Source organism: Acinonyx jubatus, chromosome B3 (genome assembly GCF_027475565.1).
Source record: "Acinonyx jubatus isolate Ajub_Pintada_27869175 chromosome B3, VMU_Ajub_asm_v1.0, whole genome shotgun sequence".
Lineage (NCBI taxonomy): Eukaryota > Metazoa > Chordata > Mammalia > Carnivora > Felidae > Acinonyx > Acinonyx jubatus.
Genome location: NC_069386.1, coordinates 85,077,658 through 85,098,672, shown reverse-complemented (window position 1 = coordinate 85,098,672; position 21,015 = coordinate 85,077,658). Strand labels below are relative to the sequence as shown.

Genomic DNA, 21,015 nt, shown 5'->3' with positions numbered 1-21,015 from the left:
TTAGAAAGGAAATGCTTACTGAATCTGACAAATAATTCACTTTGGAAGTGTAACCACAGTAAGAGGAGACTGCGTTACGTACAAATGACAAATGAGCGCATTCCACTCACCTATCTTATCTTATAAAACACAGTAGGTGAAAGGGAAAATTGGAATTGTAATCAAGATGAAAATTGTAAGGCTTCTGATGATTCAAAGAGTAACATTAAGAAGTTGTTTAATAATATTATAGTCTATAAATGCACTGACTACAAGATTGAAAGATACCAGATTCTCTCAAGTTAGGTTCTGTGATGGGCAAGTTCCACCCGATTTTTGTTTCATTATGGTACAGTAAGTGATAGCACTGGGTTTTATTTAAGTCTCTGTATAAAAAGTGCTACTTTAAAAATGTTCAAAGAGCCTTCTTACATAAAGTGAGGTCTGCAATGTTTCAGAGTATTTCAAAGTCTTACGGTCACTTACAATTGTTACCAGTTGATACAAATACCAGTTGTTTGTGGAATAACCTGAGATCTTAATAAGCACAAATTAACTTTAAAACAGAGTGAAACATAGTCCTTTTTATCTTCAGCATCAGCAAGAGTGGTGTAGTAGCCAGTCTTAAGCCTGGAAAAAAAAAAGGGTAGAACATAGTGAGATCCTTCTTGAGTATACTCAAGATCCCTAAAACTGGATCTATCATGAGGGGTAATAAGCAGTAATTACTATGCTGTGACCCCCCTCTCCCATTAAAAAAATTTTTTTTTCAACTCAGGGGGTAAACTTGTTTTGAAGAGAAACAAGAAAATAGAGATTGGCAGGGAAATATAAGGCATGAAATGATGAGGGAAAGGGAGTGAGGGAGAGATGCCATAGCAGAAAAAGTAGATGGTACTGGGTCTTCCATAGCCTCCCAGACCAAGGGATTGGGGCAGTGAGAGATGGGATGGAGGCAAATTAATGGCTGGACAGAGCTAGACAGTGTGCTGGGGAAGGGCCAGGCGTGAAAAGATTTGGTGTCGTCATAGCAACCGGCTCAGCCCTGCTCCCCCTGAAGCCCATTCAGCTCTGAGCTGCCGGAACACGTTTTTAATTAAAGCGTATAAAAGTTGTTTTGTAAGGACTTCTCCTCATCCGATAGATTTCAAAATGGTTAATCAGGCTTCATCTCCTTTTGATGCTCACAAGAGCATGTGCTACTGCGCGCACAAAAACTGCCGCCGCCACCGCCGCCGGGTGAGTTATCTCTCAATCACAGCTAATACCAGGAAGGAGCAGGCCAGCTAGTTATTTAGATACACATACGCAGAATTCAGCGGAAAGCAGGGAGTCCATTTCTGTGACTGCGAGTGGAGACCTTAATTTGCTTTGCTCTAGGTACTATGGAATTCAGCCTTCTGGATGGCTATTGTCTCTGGTTGATGTTCTCTTTAGCTTTTGAAAACAGCAAGATTTCTTCCCCCCTCTGGGCGATACAGTATTCAAAAGCCAAAATAAAACTTACAAATGTGTAAAGTAATATTTAATCTAGAAAGTTTGTTTGTACCACTCTTATGTAAAAATATGGCGACCATCCCCCCTACCCCACCCCCGGCTTTTGAGAAGAGAAGGGCTCTTGCTTCTAATCCTCCATAAATTAATAAGATACAGCAACAGTTGTATTTCCTACTTTAATAAAAGAGATGACTTAATAGAAACCAGTATCTTTTGCTGATTTACTAAACAACTTCTTAGCAGATGACTTAAACCTCCTCCAGACTTTTGCATCTCCCTTTCCCGTTTGTTGATGATCTTAGTTTCTAACTTCTCTGAAAAAGAAAAAGAGAAAAAGCCCATTTTACCTGTCATCCATTCCTTCATCTACCCTGTACCCCAACTCAACATGTCTATTTCTGTACCAGTATGTTCTCTTCTACTAGTCCAGGATGTCAAGGAGTCCTGAAGTTCTTGTCTCAGACCCTTCTCTTGTTTTTTTGTTTTGTTTTTTTTGTTGTTGTTGTTGTTTTGTTTTGTTTTTTATTGCTTTACTACCATCTCCACTGTTGCTGTTTCCAATGGTTCCTTCTCCTCAGCTTCAAACATGTAATGGTTACCTCTATTTTCGTGGGAAAATTTGATTTCACAAAATTTTCTAGTTCATATTCTCTTGCTCTTTTCACTGCCAAAATTTTCAAATGAGTGGTCTTCACCCACAGTATCTATTTCTCCATAGCCCTGCAATTTGATCTGTGGCCCCTTGTCTTGAAACAAACAAACAAACAAAAAAACAAACACCCAAAAACCTTCTGCCCTGAAGATCATCAGTGATACCTTGATTCAATGATGTTTTTACTTCATTCCCCCACACCCAGAGTCTCAAACAGTTCTGAACATTCTTAGCCCTAGTGACCACGCTCCCACCAAGGACCTCCTGGCACTAGCCTTTCCTCACTCTCCACTTCCTCAGGACTGCTTCTCTATCTCTATATCTTTGTGTCTGTTCCAGCTTCCACTGTAGTTCCCCAAGGCTAAGTCCATTGATCTGAGAGACAAAAACAACCCCTAACATTTGGAAAATGGCTTGACGCTCCCAGCTAGGCTATGGTGTTTTTAGGAGTTGGCCTGGCATTCACAGGTAGGCCTAGGTATTCTCCTGTGAAACAAAAACTATTTTTACTAAACACCAACTTTAGACAAGGACACTCTAATGATAGGAGAGACCAAAAGACCACTTTGTAATTTTGTCCCAGTACAGATAAAAATAAAGTCACTGCAAACCACAAAAATAGCAAACAATCCTCATGCTTGCTAATACTAGTAACTGTTGCTTCTTTACAAAGGATAGCTTTAGCTTTGTTCTAGTCTTCCCTCTTTCTAAATAAGATTTCTTGAGATACCCAATGACAGAATTACCCTTATATCCTGACAGTAGCCAATTCAAAGTCATACTTTCTTGAACCTTCCCCCAAAATATCTATCATGAGCCCCTATCTTATAATAAGTTACTGAAATGCCATGCCATCCCCTATCGTGTGTGGTCTTGTTTGCAAACAAGTAATAAAGCCAATTTGTTCAATCATACTATGTTCCTGATGGTCTTTGGCTAGAGGACATTGATAGGCCCTTTGTTCCTTTGTCTTATGGCTTGTGCTATCATGTATGAAGCTAAAAGTCCATTCCTGTCCTCCACAAAATCCCCCATCTTATTTCTATACCTCTCTACAAGTATTCAATAAATTTAAATTAGAGCAACACATTTCTCCCTGTAACAAGGCATGCCTCCTGACTTCCATATTTTTCTCATTCTCTTTGCTACTAAGGCTTGAAAAGTCATAGTCATCACTGACTCATTATTGCCCTCTTATTGCCCGTCCACCTAAAATTAGTCTGCCGTATCAATACACCCACTATCCCAATCTTTCCTTCTTTGACATCCCAAAGGTCACAATTTTAGCCCATACTACTGTGCACTATCTGTTAAAATAGCCTCCAGAATCTTGTTGTCCAAGTCTTGTTTGTACACTATTCCTAGCGTAATATTTCTGAGCAATAGCTTTAAGTGAACAAAAATAAATCGTAACCTCTTGAAGCCAGAGCTTTCACAGAAGTAAAATTAGGAATTACATATGAATAAATAGCATGATTTTCTCCCCTTAAAAAAGATAAATGTCATTGCTGCATACATGGAGTAGGGAAAGCAAGAATGCCTTGGATTACTATTTTAAAGACAGTGTGAGCAGGGGGAAGGGGCAAAGGGAGAGTGAGAGAGAGGAAAAGGGAGAGAGGGAGAGAGAGAGAGAGAGAGAGAAAGTGAATATTAAGCAGGCTCCACACTGAGTGGACCATGTGAGGCTTGGTCCCACAACCCTGGGATCGTGACCTGAGATGAAATCAAGACTTGGGCACTCAACCAATCTAGCCACCCAGGTGCTTCTACAAGACTCTGTTTCATGTATTGGGATCTATTTAAGAAATATCAAGAAAGTGAGGTACATTTAGAAGATTCTGGGTTAGAGAAGTACTGGACCACATCTTGCAAAGGACGGTTTAAATTGGGGATGTTTGGCTACAGAATAAAACATTTCTGTTGCACTGGAGGGTACTATAATATTTCAAGCATATGTGAGAGAAATTAGAATTATTTGTGTGTGATTGTAGAGGGAAGAATTAGGGTCAGGAGGTTGAAATTCAAGAAGATAGATTACTGCTCAATATAACAAATAATAAAATATTATTTTGAAAGAGAGAGAGAGGAGAGAGAGAAGGAGAGAGAGAGAGAATGTAGGCTCCACACTGCAAGTGTGGAACCTGATGCAGGGCTCGAACCCACAAACTGTGAGATCATAACCTGAGCCAAAACCAAGAGCTGGATATTTAAGTGACCGGGTCACCCAGGCACCCCAAAGGATTTCTTTTAGTTGAGCTTTGCTTATGATATTCTCTCATTTATTTTCCCCTGGGCATTTAATTCTAGGTTGTTGATTTTTTACTTTCAGCACTTTGAAGTTTTAGTTTTTTAATTTATTTCATTTTTTTCATTTTATTCTATTTTCTATTAATCTGAGAAGTTAACAATCTTATTGTTACTATTTTAAATTAATATGTCTTTTTATTCTTCTCTTATCAAAGTCTGATAATTCCATCATCTCTGGGTCTGATTCTATTGACTATTTTATCTTTTCACATGGTTCTCTTGGTGTCTTTTCCAATGTGTCTTTTTTTCTTTTTTTTAAATTAAATGTCAAATATGATATATAAAAGAGCAATTGAAACTGAGGTACATGCCCAAAATGGGAATATCTCTTTTGTCAGGCCATTAGTGTGGGCATTGGAGTGAATTTAGTAAGCACTTGAGGTGAGCTGGGGTTTGTGATTGCTATAGTTGTCTTTAGTGTACCACAGATTTAAAGTTTTTCCAGGGACGTGCTGGATTGCCACAACTTGTATTCAATGTGAGGCCTAGAGAGCTGGAAGTGTTTTTTTCTCTTTCTTTTTTTTTTCTTTTCTTTTCTTTTTTTCTTTCTTTCTTTGTTTCATTCTTTCTTTTCTTTTTTCTTCTTTCCTTCCTTCCTTCCTTTTTTCTTTCTTTCTTTTCTCAGTTTCTCTGTCCCACCCTCAGATTTCAGCAGGCTATCAATGCCTGCAGCATAGACAGAGTCTATTTCTATATTTTTATTCCCCCCAGAAGTCCATGGCTGTTACCTGCTATTAGATGCAAGGCTCACAGTGGGTCAGGGAGGGTTACTCAGCTCTCCAGCTCCCATCTTGGTCTTAGGCAGGCCCCAGACATCTCCTCCAGTGGCAGGCAGCGTCCTATTCAGTGCAGGGTCTAGAGCACAGGCAAATTCCCTGTCCTTCCTCCAAATTCCATCTTGTATTGGTGAGTATCTTAGGCGTATGTGAATTTGGGAAGATCACCTTGATATAGTTGAAGCTGTTCTATTTACAATGTATCTTTACTCCTATGGAATAGCTTTCCCTAGGTCTGACCCCAAAGCTGAGGCTCTGCTCTTTGGTGAGAATTGCATTCCAATTTTTGTCTCCCTAGCATCATGGAACTGACAAAGTCTCTTCTTTGTTCTTTATCTTTTTAGTAGAGTATTTTGTCCAAGTTTTATAGTTATTCTCGGTGAGTGAATTAATCAGATTTTAGCAACTCTGTTATAGTTGGAAGCAGAAGACTCTTCCTTATTATATTCTAAACCCTAGTCGCTGACCATCAAATCTTGGTAATTCTTGCATTCAAGCCTCACATTCAGTCTCTTACCCATATTTTAGGAACTGGCATATGTTTAAAGTTATGTTATGCTAGCATTAATTTTTCTGTGTTTGGTTAATTAGTCAATAAAGATCATTTGATTATATATTGTAATTCTAGCAGAGTTGAGTATCTTGGCACTATTTATTATATTTGTTCTACTTAAAGGGCAGAAAACCACAGATTAACACCATCATGAAAAGCAAAACTTTACATTTAAAATACAGATCAATGTATGGGATTCATATTGAATATTACACTATTTGGATTAGGTAATGTCTTTAGCAGAGGACTCTTATAGAGAAGGATAAATAAAATTTGTTTCAATTACTTTAGTGATTGAACAATATATAGAAAATATAGTGACACACAAATCTAGGTTAATTTTTAAAAACTCCCTTAAAAACAGGTTTTAAGCTGTGTTAAAGATAGCTGGAGTGATACAGTAAGTAAACTATGCTGATGAGAGTGAAGAGGTAGAATGCTCTAGAAGTGAAGTCCATTTTAAACTAAGATTGTTGCCAAATAGCAAGAAGATGGAAGATTAGGGAAGAAATGGAAGTGTGTTAGTATGAAACAGTTTTTGTAATGGCTACAGAAAGAGGAAAGATTTTAAAAGAAATGCAATCTGAGTTTAAATTCAAAGCTAACTTATGTAGGATAGGTCAAAAGAAGGAAACTGGAGTTGAACGACCCTTTTAAGAAGGAAGTTGTAGCATGGTCACCATACCATAAGTGAGGTCATCATGGAGGTAAAGTGGAGGGACTTGATTAATATTACAACTCTTGGCATCTTTCAGTGGAATATATGGAGCTGAAGATAGGGAAGAATTTAAGAGAACAAATACAAGGCAGCCAAATACCATTTTGTTAAGTGCCATAAGACAGTTAAACTGAGGAAGTGACAAACTGTATTCTTGCAGACAATGATAGGAGAGAACTTCATGGCAGGGAGGATAAAAGATTTGAGTGCTATCTTTGTTTCACTGAATTTCAGGGGATGGATCTCCATTTGAGATTAATTTATTCATTAATAAATGAAATCAACACACTTGTTGTACAATTACTAGTGGAAAGCATTGTAATAGATACTTCCAGAGCTATATTAGATGATTCTTGATCTTAAAGAATTTAGCGTGATAGGAGTGGTGAGATAAAATAGTCAACTGTGGGAAAAAAAAGTAGAAAATGGTCATTTTGGCTTCTGGCATATAGTAGGTACTCAGTAAAGTTTTGCTGAATAAATGAATGGCATAGAGACACATAAAAAACTGAGATGGAGAATAAAAGTAATATTGGGGAGGCATCACAATCCCAGACTTCAAGCTATCCTACAAAGCTGTAATCATCAAGAAAGTATGGTATTGGCACAAGAACAGACACTCAGATCAATGGAACAGAATAGAGAACCCAGAAATGGACCCACAAACGTATGGCCAACTAATCTTTGACAAAGCAGGAAAGAATATTCAATGGAATAAAGACAGTCTTTTCAGCAAGTGGTGCTGGGAAAACTGGACAGCGACATGCACAAGAATGAACCTGGACCACTTTATTACACCATACACAAAAATAAACTCAAAATGGATGAAAGACCTAAATGTAAGTCAGGAAGCCATCAAAATCCTGGAGGAGAAAGCAGGCAAAAACCTCTTTGATCTTGGCTGCAGCAACTTCTTACTCAACACATCTCTGGAGGCAAGGGAAACAAAAGCAAAAATGAACTACTGGTACCTTATCAAAATAAAAAGCTTCTGCACAGCAAAGGAAATAATCAGCTAAACTAAAAGGCAACCAACAGAATGGGAGAAGATTTTTGCAAATGACATATCAGATAAAGGGTTAGTATCCAAAATCTATAAAGAACTTATCAAACTCAACACCCAAAAAACAAATAATCCAGTGAAGACATGGGCAAAAGACATGAATAGACACTTCTCCAAGGAAGACATCCAGATGGCAACTGACACATGAAAAAGTGCTCAACATCACTCATCATCAGGGAAATACAAATCAAAACCATAATGAGATACCACCTTACACCCCTCAGAATGGCTAACATTAACAACTCAGACAACAACAGATGTTGGCAAGAATGCAGAGAAAGAGGATCTCTTTTGCATTGTTGGTGGGAATGCAAGTTGGTGCAGCCACTCTGGGAAACAGTATGGAGGTTCCTCAAAAAACTAAAAATAGAACTACCCTACGAACCAGCAATTGCACTACTAGGCATTTATCCAAGGGATACAGCTGTGCTGTTTCAAAGGAACACATGCACCCCCATGTTTATAGCAGCACTATCAACAATAGCCAAAGTATGGAAAGAGCCCAAAAATGTCCATCGATAAATGAATGGATACACACACACACACACACACACACACACACACACACACACACACACAATGGAGTATTACTTGGCAATCAAAAAGAATGAAATCTTGCCATTTGCAACTACGTGGATGGAACTGGAGGGTATTATGCTAAGTGAAATTAGTCAGAGAAAGACAAAAATCATATGACTTCACTCATATGAGGACTTTAAGAGACAAAACAGATTAACATAAGGGAAGGGAAACAAAAATAACGTAAAAACAGGGAGGGGGACAAAACAGAAGAGACTCATAAATATGGAGAACAAACTGAGGGTTTGTGAGGGGGTGTGGGAGGGGGGATGGGCTAAATGGGTAAGGGGCATTAAGGAATCTACTCCTGAAATCATTGTTGCACTATATGCTAATTTGGATGTAAATTTTAAAAAATAAAAAATAAAAGAGAAAAAAAAGTACTATTGGGAAGATCAAAAAAGGAATTTATAGGGAATATGAGAAGTGAGTAAGACCATAAATGTCAGACAGGATTTAGACATGAGATTGGAGGGAGGGGGCACTTCCAGGTGGGGGTTAACCGTGTCAGGAAATGGAAGCCAGACAGTTTAGGGTGTATACAGGGGAAGGTGAAGTTGAAGTATTAAAGAGGAGGGTACAGGAAGATAAAGCTGAGAAGGTGTCTGGAACAAAAGTCTGGAGGGCCTTGAATGCTGTAAGAAATTTGGAAGTGTATTCAGTAAGTAATACTTAGCATCAGAAAGATGCTAATATAGTATAGATACTATATCTATATTACTATCTATATATACTATAGATATACTATACTATATCTATATATTATATATTTATACTATAATGTATACTATTATAGATAGTAATATAGTATACTATATTACTATAGTAATAGTATAGATACTAAACTATTTGGATCACATGAGGATCTATGGTTAGAGGTACAAAGAGAAATTATGAGAAAGATGGAAGAAGACAGGGAGGAAAGAGAAAGTTTCATCCAGGTATATTTGGCAACTGAGACTATGAAGGTCCAGAAGAGAAGAATTGGGGATCAAAGACACTGACAATGAAAGGTGTAGTTCTGATCCTCTGTCAAGCGATAAGGCTCTTGCTGGAAGGTTCATGTTACTGAGCTTGTACAAATGGAATATGATTTATTCACTAACACGCAGAAAAAAATCTATTACTAGCAACAGCACTTAATTGTGTTGTGCAATATGTAAATTCTTTATTAAATCTATTCAGAGGCAGCAAGTAAGGAGAGTTTCCTGGGAAGGCAGTTTCCTGGGAAAAGCAGTCTACACTCACTGTCTCCATTTCTATATGTTTCCTTCACTTCTAATTGTCTGCAATTTGGATTTTGTATCTTATTAGAGTAGAAATTGCTCTGGTTAAAATCACCATGCACTCCTTAATTACTAGTCCCAGTGGCACTTAACCCAAACACCATCTCCTCTGGGAAGCCTTCCTTAATCTCATCAGCAAGGCAAGATGCCTTCTCACCTGTTTTGCTAAAGCATTCTGAGCCTGCCTCTATTATGGTATCTCCCACACTGTATTATAGTCATTCACTGCTACATCATTCCCTCTGGACTGTGATTTCCAGTCAACTTCGTATCCTTAGCACTGGGATGGTGTTGTCTGGATTACTGATAAATACAAACAATAAAACCCTCTCTAGTATCTCTTTCAATCCTCTCATTAGGATATACTTTTAGAAAAATACTGAAGACTTCCAAATATAACTGGCATAGAAACATTTCTTCTAAGAACATTACTTCCGCCTTCACTTGTACTGTAACTTACGTGTTGTCATTAAATGATTAATATATTAATAAGGCTTAGAGGTTTTACAATTGATTCTCTTATCCCCTAACCCTCACCTGTGGCTACAGTCTGTTATCCATACTTCTTGTGACTCTGTCATATTGTGATTTCTTTTGGTAAGTAGTATTTTGAATTAAATACTTTAAAGTGTCTTCTATGTTCCATATGTTCTAGTTAGTGTTGGAGTTCTAAAGGTAAATAAAAATTAATAAAAATAAATAATTTCCATGGAATTTATGGTATTTTTAAATTATTTCTAAGTTCGTCTAACAAAGTCTTGTCTAGTAATACAGTTCATGGTCAGTAAGGATGCTTCAATTTGTATTTTATTTTATTTTATTCTAGAGAGAGAGAAGACCGCACAAGCAGGCGAGGAGGTCAGAGGAAGAGAGAATCATAAGCAGGCTACATGCTCAATGTGGGGCCTGACTTGTGGCACGACTCTAGGATCATGACCTGAGCTGAAGTCAAGAGTTGGAAGCTCAACCCACTGAGTCTGTGTATGTGTCCATTTTAAAATTGTGTTCTTTTAATAAATAAAAATCTAAGCTTATATTCAAATTTAGTTTGTGATTTTTCCTTAGTGTAACATAAGTCAATGAAGGAAAATCATTTGGATAATTACAAGTTTGTTGGTAGATGTTATTAAATGAAAGAAACTAAGCATTCACACACGCAGTATTTTTTAAATGTCAACTTAAATATTATTTTGTGGAAATAGTTTCCTTGATGTTTATAAACACGTAGTCTGTTATGATGAGGGTAGCTGCAATGAAAGCTTTGCTTTTGCTTTTATATTGGAAAATTGGGCCATCTATGGACTGAGATACAGTGAAAGCATTACAAAGATTTTGCAAACAGACTGAAGGAAATCAGAGGTCTTGAAAATTGGTCTTTCAAATATACTTCATCATCATTCTTAATGTAAACCTTTCTTCTAATTGTTTTTAACTTCTAATCAAGTGGAAACTATGCCTACATGACAATGCCAGTAAGAGATCTGAGAGAGGATTTTCAGGAAATAAATCTTTTAGGGAATAAAATATTCTTTAAAATTCACCATTTGTTAAAACAACGTATGTGAGTATAAACTGGCTATACATTTAATTTTAAAGATCAGAATTAACATGTTACATAAAATCACTTATCCTTAAAAGCAAAGCACAACTGTTTGCCACAATTATTTTAATACATTTCTCTACTGAGATGAATTTTAAACTCAGGAAAGCAAGATTTGGAACGAGAAGAGTTAAAAAACACGAAGCAACAGTAACCCCATTTAGATAAGGGATAGATGGGTGGAGCAGGGGAACAATACACTAAAGTGCTTTTCTTTCACAGATCTTGGTTCAAATTAAGGTTAAATTCCAAAGGAGGATGTGTTTTCCCCATATGGAGTCTTAAAGGACATGCCTTTGTTTCCAACTTCCCAGAGAAGATATATGTTAACACAAACAAAGTATTTCATAATAAATTTAACTTTTATAGAGTGACTAATGCCCTGTGAAGATAAGGTAGACTCTCAGTCACCTGTGTTTAATCCAGGCTGAAGAAATTATGCCAAGGGCACACTGACAAAAACTTGATTCCTTTGGAGAGGATGGCAGTAACTTGGTGGGGAGCAGAAAGGGTCTTGATTTTTAAAAGTCTCATTGGAATGACTCTCCCTTCCTCACTGTGAACACAGTTTAGCATTTATGTACTTTGGAAGGACAAAGAGGTGAGGTAAGCCTGCCAAAATCTGAACCTGTGTTTCTGGGAACCTGTTAGTAGGTCAACTGTTACAAATAGAAGAGAAACTGCAAAGGAGCGGTGGGTGCTAGAAACTTGGCAGTTGGACTACATATAGCTTTATTAAAGCCTGCGTACTGTTCCTTCCAGATCTCAAGGGAGGCGCTATGAAGTTTAAACTGCCACGACGGATCACTATTATTCAATCAAATCAAGCTTTGGTGGGGAGTGGGGGTGGGAGGCAGATAAGCATAGAAAGAAACAACTCTTTTCTACTAGAAATATTTACAGTTAAAAGAAAATGATATATTTAAAAATGTACTTGTTAATACTAATTTATTAATCCATCTCTTCCTGTTAAGAAAGACAAATTCATTATGTAAATACTTCTCTTTCCTTTTCCCTTTCTTTTATCTTGATATTATTCTTTATTAACTAGTAGCTTAATTCTTAAGTCCTTATTCTTACAAAATGTCTCTGAATTTGTGACTAGGTAATTTATCCATTGACCCCATATAGCCCTCTTCCATGTGCAAATTCTATTGACTTCAACTGAAGATGTAAACATTGGTCCTGAGGCATGTGAAGGGATTCCTTTTTGGGAAAGGGAAACAAAAATGTATTCGCGTCAATCATATCAGACATATCTAACTACACAGGATATGAGGTTTAATCTATTTTTTATATTTATGAATTCATCACTGATGAAAGGCTTATGAAATCTACTTAACATTTAAATAAAACAGGATAGCATTCTCCCTTCTTCCTCCACTCAGTGGAAAAGGAGACACAGACATAGAAAGAACTTGATTTTAAGTTGCTTTATGATAAGTTTTGAAACATGTCTTTCTTTACCTTATCGATCTTCAGGTCACTAATATTGATTTTAGGCAAAATTAATTTTCATCATTTATTCCAATCTACTTATTTCTTGCCCAATTTCCTTCTTGTGCTCTGAATTTAAAACAAAAAACCCCAAAATATGTAATATAAAAAAAACCCCCACAACACTTCTTTTCTCTTTTTGTGTTAGCCAGTGGCTAAGAGAAGAAAACTTTTCTGACCCTACACTGCTAGACAAGAGTAATGGAATGAGATTTCTCTTCTCAGGATATGTAACATCAAGTCCAATTTCAGAAATCAATTAACTATTCAGAGAGGAACACCACAAGGGGGCAGGTGAATCCAGGGTAGGTCCTAGGTGAGAGGGTCTTAGTATTGGGAATTCTGGTCAAAGGAGGGGAAAAATGAAATGAAAATTAGAAACAACTCTAAAAATAATATTTCTTCATGAACATAAGCATTTAGATCTGGACCATCCAAGTGAAATCTTATTTAGAATATATCCAAAGACATTAATTACAATGTACCAAGGAAATAAATGAAAGAGATCAAATCAGTGTAGTAATACACTGAAAGTGATTCTTGTATTTACAAAGGTCAACAGCATGGTTTTACAAGAAAAGAAAGACAGTAGCTGAGAAGAAACCCAAAATTTACTATAGAGCAATTAGAGTATGCATCGAAAATAAATTTCAACTAGATAGATGAAGTATCAAATAATTAGATATATGAGAAGATAATTTTGCTTCAAAGTGATTTTAATAACCAACAATTTTATAACAGAACATAAACTTTGAATAATAGAGCTATAACATTTTTTCCCCCTACACAAAAACTGAGAAATTAGTTTCAGGCACTTTAGGAAAGATAAATGCTGCTTAAAAAGATTATTTAAAGAGTCTGCTTTGACTTTCATTGGAAATTAAACTTAGTCTACCAATAGGAGGCAAAAATGAATATTAAAACATTAGTTCTTCTAAACAAATATTTTAAGATTGACACCAGATATCCTCTGTGAGAATATCAGAGACAGCATCTTCAATGGCCAACATATATACATACCTACTATGCAAAGTAGCCAGGACTAATTCTATTTGGTAAAGCTGCAAATTATCACTGGCCTCCCTTTTATACCTCACTAAGGAAATGCATTTCATTATTTGATGTGGGTAGATAATATGTTATTTATCTTTTACCGATTAACAAAATGAAATGCAGAGACAATTATAGCATAATATGTAGTATAATATAGCATAGTATAATATGTAGCACGATGGCATAGCACAATATATAATAAAATAAGTAAGTTTTGTCTCTTACTACTAGTTTTTATTTAGTTCCTAATACTAAGTAGAATCTTTAAAATGAGCATTTAAGTGTCTTATTTATGATCAGATTAACTTCTTATTTAGGACTCTGCAACAGTTTTCTATAGTAATAATGTAAAGGTCACTTCTAGTATAGATCTATTGATTGAGGAGGTCATCTTCTAATAGATTTTAGGGCAAGCTAGGTTTTAGAACTTGGGGCACTAAGTTGAGTAATCTTTCTGTTATACTATGATGTATTTTGGTTTCATTATACCACAGGATTTAGTGTTATAAAACAGTAATCAGACACTTAGGCCTATTTTTAAAGCAAAGCTCTGAACTCAAATGTAAGTGCTCATTCTTCTATCACCTTAACAAAGTCTGTTTTTCTCAAATTCACTCATTCTTCTCTTAGTGTGTATATGTGTATATAAATACACACACATACATAAAATATACTCATGCACATAAACTCATACACACATACGTGTATATATACATACATACATGATGCAATCCATCGGTGGAATTTTAGGTTAGTTTTTCTCCTCTTTTCAGTCTGTTATTTAGCTTTCTCTTCCTTGTCTTTCTTTATTCCAAGTAATCCAGAGTCCTCATAGGCTTTGTCACCTAAAGGACATGGAGACAGCTTCTGCAATGCTTGAAATAATAATGCTTTGATTTGTCAATGTGAAAAGTTGGATGGCTTTTAAAAGCTGACCAGTCCAGGGCTATTTGCACATAGTAGACATTCGATAAATATTTGTTGATTTGATTTATTCTAGGGTAAAGAACTGGGTAACAACCCTTTTTTCCTTCACTCATGTACAATGGTTAAGCCTGTGTACAAATGCATTTATGAGTAAATATTAATGGTCATGGTCATTAAAGATGTTTTAGAGAGAGAAAAAAAATCTAGGTCTTTAGGCTTTAAGAAATAGCAGTGATTGGGGGTATGTGTAATAGAACACTCTAAGTAATTATCAAAAAACAGATGACAGAAACAATAAAATGGGGTCCAACTAAAGAACATTCTGATAAATTATCTGGAAACAAAGTGGATTACCCTATAGTGTTTGAATCAATCACATGTTGAGGGCCTAAATTTTTTATTCCACATACTAAGGCAATGGGCATTTTAATGAAAACTTCAGGATAATATTTTGGTTATAAAATTTAGTGAGCACATACAAGCCACATAATATTTCGTTTGGTATGTTCTTCCTTGTGATAGTCACAAAAGTGTTTATGTATGTTGTATTGACAGTTGAGAGGCCTTGAACATACAAAATGAATATTACTCCTATATTTTGAGTAATGTATAACTTTTAAAGAGTTAAACTCTATACTCCTATCATTTAGAAGAGCATAATTGATTTATTTCCTTTTCTGGTCACTAACAGTAAAAACTGTTTCTGGGCTTACAACATGTTAAATTTTGGCTCAAGGCAAATTTACAACAGCAAGGTTTATGGTAAAATCTGTCAAAACATTAACCATGATGGCACAACTTTCAGCTTTTAACAGACAGATAGGAAAGCGGGAACTTAACAGTGGATACACATTCGTATTTGAAAATGCTTGCTTAGGTCACATTATAAAAGTTATTCAATTCCGTTGTTCTCATTTTACCCAAATGTGAAAGTTCTATACGATGACTATGTGTTTTAATTAACTGGCTTCAAAGAGATGGGAGATCCTCAGATTAAAGATACAATTCTAAGTAAAAAATTACTAGCTAAAAGAACTTCAGATGTTCAAGACAAAAGCTAAAAATTTACAGCATTTTCTGTTTCTTGTCTGATGAATTTCAAGAAAAATTAACTCTTAAACATAGGTAAAGTCTAACCTTTTTGCTTTAAGACAAAGATGATTCATTTAGCCATGTGCCAGCATTTGAGCACTATTCATGAAGATAATTTTAATTTTTCAACATGGTAAACAATGTTGGCAGTTTTGGTTTACTGTTGCTTGATGAGTAAAGGGCTGTAGTTCCTAGAAAATTACAAACAAAATACTGTTATTGAAAGTGAATCACTCTGCTGGCAACCAGAGTAACTAAGATAGGTAACTTTGTGTGTGAGGTACATACTATAAGCAATTTCACAGGACATACTTTCTTGAAAATGTAATTTGGTTAGACAGCCAGGGTGAATTTATGAGAAAAAACTTCTTTAAGGAACTTAAAGATTTTCAGTGTGTTAATGTCATTCATAGTCATACAAGTAAATGTAGTGAATATTCTACGCTTGAGTGTTTCAAAAAGGCTTTGATATAACTGACCTATATGAAAATGATATGTATTTTTTAAGCTTTAGGATCTTCATTAAACAAGTTACATAATGAAAACTGGTGGAGAAGAGACAGAAAGTTAGTTGCTAAGTATTAATTTTTGAAGCTGCCACTTGATGGGAAATGTTCATGCACAATTTATTTGTTCTCACATATCTTAAAATATGGCTTAGAACTAAAAGAATAATACATAACTAGAAAGTAAAATAACAAGACAATTTATCAAAATAATCAGAATTTAGGAAATTTTACTTTTTTGGAAATGAAGAATCAATGAATTTGAAATCATGATTTAAAGTACATCACAGCAATATCAACAGACATCCAAACACACATTGGTTTATACATTGCTTGCATTCTCTCTCTTTGATTTTTGATACACTTGATTCCAGAAAGCAATTTAGTTATTAGCATTGTTCAATAAAGAGTTAAATGGCCTATTTTGGGGTCTGGAAATTTTGTTTAAACTTTCCAAGACAATGGAACCATGTCTTCACTTTATCATAGAGTAAGATTTCAACTTTATAGGGACCAACATTTGACAGTTACACAAGAAATTCTGCTTAAAAAACCAAACCTAATCAAAATCAAACAAACAACACAAAAGACCGAAACTCTTCACTTTAAACTTATTATGGTTAAAAGTTAAAGTCTTCAGATGAGCACGTTTCACCTGATAATATGCCAAGTGCTAAATAATTTGACATGCTAATGTATTTTAACACCACTATTTTGGGAAATGACACTCAAATCTTCATCTTTTATTAAAAGACACATCACACAAATGTTTATAAAACAATACAGTTGGAAGATTTAGTTTTTGTCATTAACAAGAATGACTATTTACCAAGTATTTTACCTGTGCAAAGAAATGTGGACAATCTCTGACCTGTAGAAGCTGCATTGTAATGGGAGATAGTACAGGAATACTATACAGGAATACTAATAACTGCCCTAATACAGATGAAGACAGAGCTATGAGGCATATAGAAGAGAGATTAACTGTGGCTTGGTGGTGAGGTTAGGGTGGGGAATTAGGGAAAGCTTCATGTCGGGGGTGGTGTATAAGTATTCTTGAAGGATGAATTGGATTTAAACACATGAAGGTGGATTTGACTGAGTAGAGGCTTAAAAATGGTAAATGAATTCAATAATTAAAATATAGGGTAGGAACTGAAATGGAGAGTAGGCTTGGAGCACAGGTCAAAGGTATTAGTATGAAAGAAAGTCAATTCTACTAATTTTCTTGTCATCCATATGAAAACAAAATAATGTGCCCGAGTTTCCAGGTATGATTTGGTCAATTGGTTTTTTTTTTTTTTAAATCTAATATGGAACCAGAAAACTTTCCTAAAAAATCTGAAAAACAAACAACCCAAACAAAACAGTACACATACGGTTCATTCTTTGATTCTTGAAATAATAAAACCACTGTTTGTCTTACCGCAACTGAAAGACAATAATATCTGCAACATTTAAATTTTCAGTCTGCGATATAGCTGTATTTCCTGAACAGCTGTTGCATTTTTTATAAACACAGAAATAAAATGATTATTTTGATATGACTGAAGTTTTAATTGAAACTGCTGATTTCAAAGGTGTTTCTTTGCTTCTATTTGACAAACAAGATTAGGTATTAACTTAAATGAAAAGATGTCTTCATATCACCTAAATGAAAGTATACAACTGTGCTTTATAATATGACTGCAGTTGAAGAAAATAAGATGCGAAAAGCAAATCTAATTTTGTAACATGAAAAGCTTGTGACGTAAAACATCAGAAATCAGTGTGTATGTTCAAGTGGATAGTAATTCTTCAAAGTAATTCTTCAAATTCTGAGACATTTTATGTCAAATTACATATCATTATTCAAACTGTATTTAAATTTTCTCAGCCAGAATCATCTTCAGAAGTGGTTGATGAGTGGGAGAAGAAATTGAGTCTTCTCTCGTCTATTCACCTGTTTTTTGTTTCAAACAGTATGCTTAGAAACAAACTGAAGCTTAGAGATTTAAAATCAAAACTTGTCTTTAGCAAGCCGACGTGTACACAATCTATATGGGTCTGAGAAACATTCTTTGTGACATTATCAGGAGGATCTCCCTAGGCAACAAAAACTGTTGGCCTGGAAGAAAAGGGCCACATGAGACAAAGTATACTTGACCGGTATGTTTAGCAATACTCACCTTTCCAAATGTTACGTAAGTTTGTTTCCTTTATTTTAGGCAAAGTTCCTAAGTTTTAATACAGGTATGCATGTTGGAGTTTCTGTTACAAGAGGTATGATTTTTGAAATGTAAGTCATTTCTTAATTTCAGCTTTCTTAGATGCACCTTGGTTTGTTTATTTTTCACACATATTACGAAGGTTACTTTTGGGGGAACAGCTGGACTCCACAGGCATGAGCATCTTACCTCTTAAAGACACAGAAATCATATAGTTTTTAATTACAAAACCAGAAATGTTGATGGGGGCTATTTTCTCAGTCTTGCTTTACATCAAGCCAGTGTTAAAAGTTCGTTAGCTAGAGCTTAACAACACAATGGCTGAAGGAATGGAGTTACCACACAAGTGTTTAAATTCCACGCCGGATCCCTAGCTACAACAGAGAAGAAAGTTCAAACAACAAAAACAGAGTTGCAAGGTCTGAACTTGTGTGTCACGAATACCTCTTACTCATCACCAGGCAGCTCTTATTCAGGGCAACCAGGCCCTCCCAAGCAACATGGTTAATTGAATAAGGATTCTAAACCTTTTGGCTGCAGATAAACCAAAGTGGCACATGGCTCATAACTCAAACATTTCATTTTAAGCAGCTGTTAGTTTTCTTGCCCAGGCTAATTTGGATTATTCAATCATTTTCTTTTCTTTAATGAAAAACTGCTTGTAGTTACTGGTGGGGACAAAGAGCTGCAATTATGGATCTCGGAAAGTAAATTTATTATCTACTCATTTTAATCATGTATACAAGTGATACTAAATTTGGAACTAAATTCAGAAAATTTTATTAGCAGTGCAATTATATCTCTCTCTCTCTCTGTGTGTGTGTGTGTGTGTGTGTGTGTGTGTGTATGTGTACACATTTAATAACATTCAGTCCTGACTACTGTTTCCTGCTATGATGAACCTGGAACCTCTCTCAGTAAGCAACTAAAAATGCTGGATAGAAAATGACAGATATCTTCGCAAATCCATCAGTGTATTGGCTAGTTGGTGAGGAATACACAGAGGCCTACACCTAAGGAAAACTGGGAACCCTCAATGGTAAGCAGTTTTTACTTTAAAAGCATTTGCCCTATGATGGGGGTGAATTTGAGCTTTGGTTTTCATGTACTTCTTAGTGGCACAGGGGATAGGGGACAAAGTCCAGGGTCCACTCAAGGAAAAAAATCTTAAACTTGGGCTATGAATGGAGAATAAAAAAAATCTTTTAAGATTCCACATAGGAGTGAGACCATACAGTATTTGTCTTTGTCTGTCTTATTTCACTTAGCATAATGCCCTCAAGTTTCATCCACGTTGTTGCAATGATAGCATTTCCTTTTTTATGACTGAATAATATTCCATTGTGTATATAGACCACAGCTTCTTTATCTATTTGTCTGTTGATGGACACTTAGGTTGTTTCTATGTCTTAGCTATTGTAAATAATGGTTCTAGAAACATGAGGGTGCAGACATCCTTTTGAGGTAGTGTTTTCATGTATTCTGGACATATTTCCAGAAGTGGAATTGCTGGATCATATGTTAATTCTATTTTAAAAATTTTGAGGATCTTCCATACTGTTTTCCATAGTGGCTGTGCCAGTTTATAATCCGAACAATATACAAGGGTTCCCTCACCAGCATTTATTTATTATCTTTTTTGATGATGGCCACTTTAACAGGTATGAAGTGATATCCCTGTGTGGTTTTGATCTGCTTCTACCTAATGCCTAGTAATGTTGAGTATCTTTTCATATACCTGTTGGCCCTTTATATATCTTCTTTGGAAAAAATGCCTAATTAGGTCTTTTCTTCATTTTTAATTGGACTGTTTTTATGCTAATGAGTTATATGTTTTTGGATATTAATCCCTTATCAGATATACGGTTGCAAATATTTTTTCCCATTCTGCAGGTTGTCTTTTCACTTTGTCAATGGTTTTGTTTGTTGTGCAGCTTTTCAGTTTGATGTAATCCCACTTATTTATTTTTGATTTTGTTGCTTGTGTTTTAGATGTCATATCCAAAAAACCAATGCCAAGACCCATGTCAAGGAGCTTTGTTCCTATGTTTTCTTCTAAGAGTTTCATGGTTTCAGGTGTTATATTTAAGCCTTTAATTGATTTCAAGTTAATTTTTGTGAGTGGTGCCGGACAGGGTCTAGTTTCATTTTTTTGTTTTACATGTGAATATCCAGTTTTCCCAGCACCATTATTTATTTATTTTGTTTACTTATTTATTTTGAGAGAGAGTGGGAGGAGGGGCAGAAAGACAGGAGAGAGAATTCCAAGCAGGCTCCGCGCTGTCAGTGCAAAGCCCAACATGGGGCTAACAACCATGAATCATGAAGTCATGACCTGAGCCAAAATCAAGAGTTAGATGCTTCACTGACTTAACTATCCAAGTACCCCCCACCCCCAGCACCATTATTGAACAAACTGTCGTTTCTCGAGTATTCTTGGCTCCCTTGTCAAATATTAGTTGATAAACTCAATTCTGTTCCATTGGTCTGTTTGTCTCTTTTTCTGCTAGTACTGTCCTTAGCTTCATAGTATAGCTTGAAATCAGAAGTGTGATGCCTCCTACTTTGTTCTCTCAGAATTGCTTTGGCTATTTGAAGTCTTTTGTGTCCCATTTAAATTTTAGGATTGTTTTCTATACTTCTGTGAAAAATGCCACTGGAACCTTGATAGGGATTGCATTCTGTGCAATCTGTGGATTGCTTTTGGTAGTAGGGACATTTTA

At 35.6% G+C, this 21,015-nt stretch overlaps 1 long non-coding RNA gene across 1 annotated transcript; it reads right to left on the bottom strand.

Annotated features, from left to right (window-relative positions):
* On the bottom strand, positions 1 to 19,487 carry LOC106965503 (uncharacterized). Its single transcript, XR_001428627.3, has 3 exons — positions 15,625 to 19,487; positions 14,283 to 14,405; positions 1 to 609 (listed from the first exon to the last, which is right to left on the bottom strand). It is a non-coding gene; the product is annotated as an uncharacterized LOC106965503 (long non-coding RNA).
* Positions 19,488 to 21,015: the final 1,528 nt, after the last annotated feature.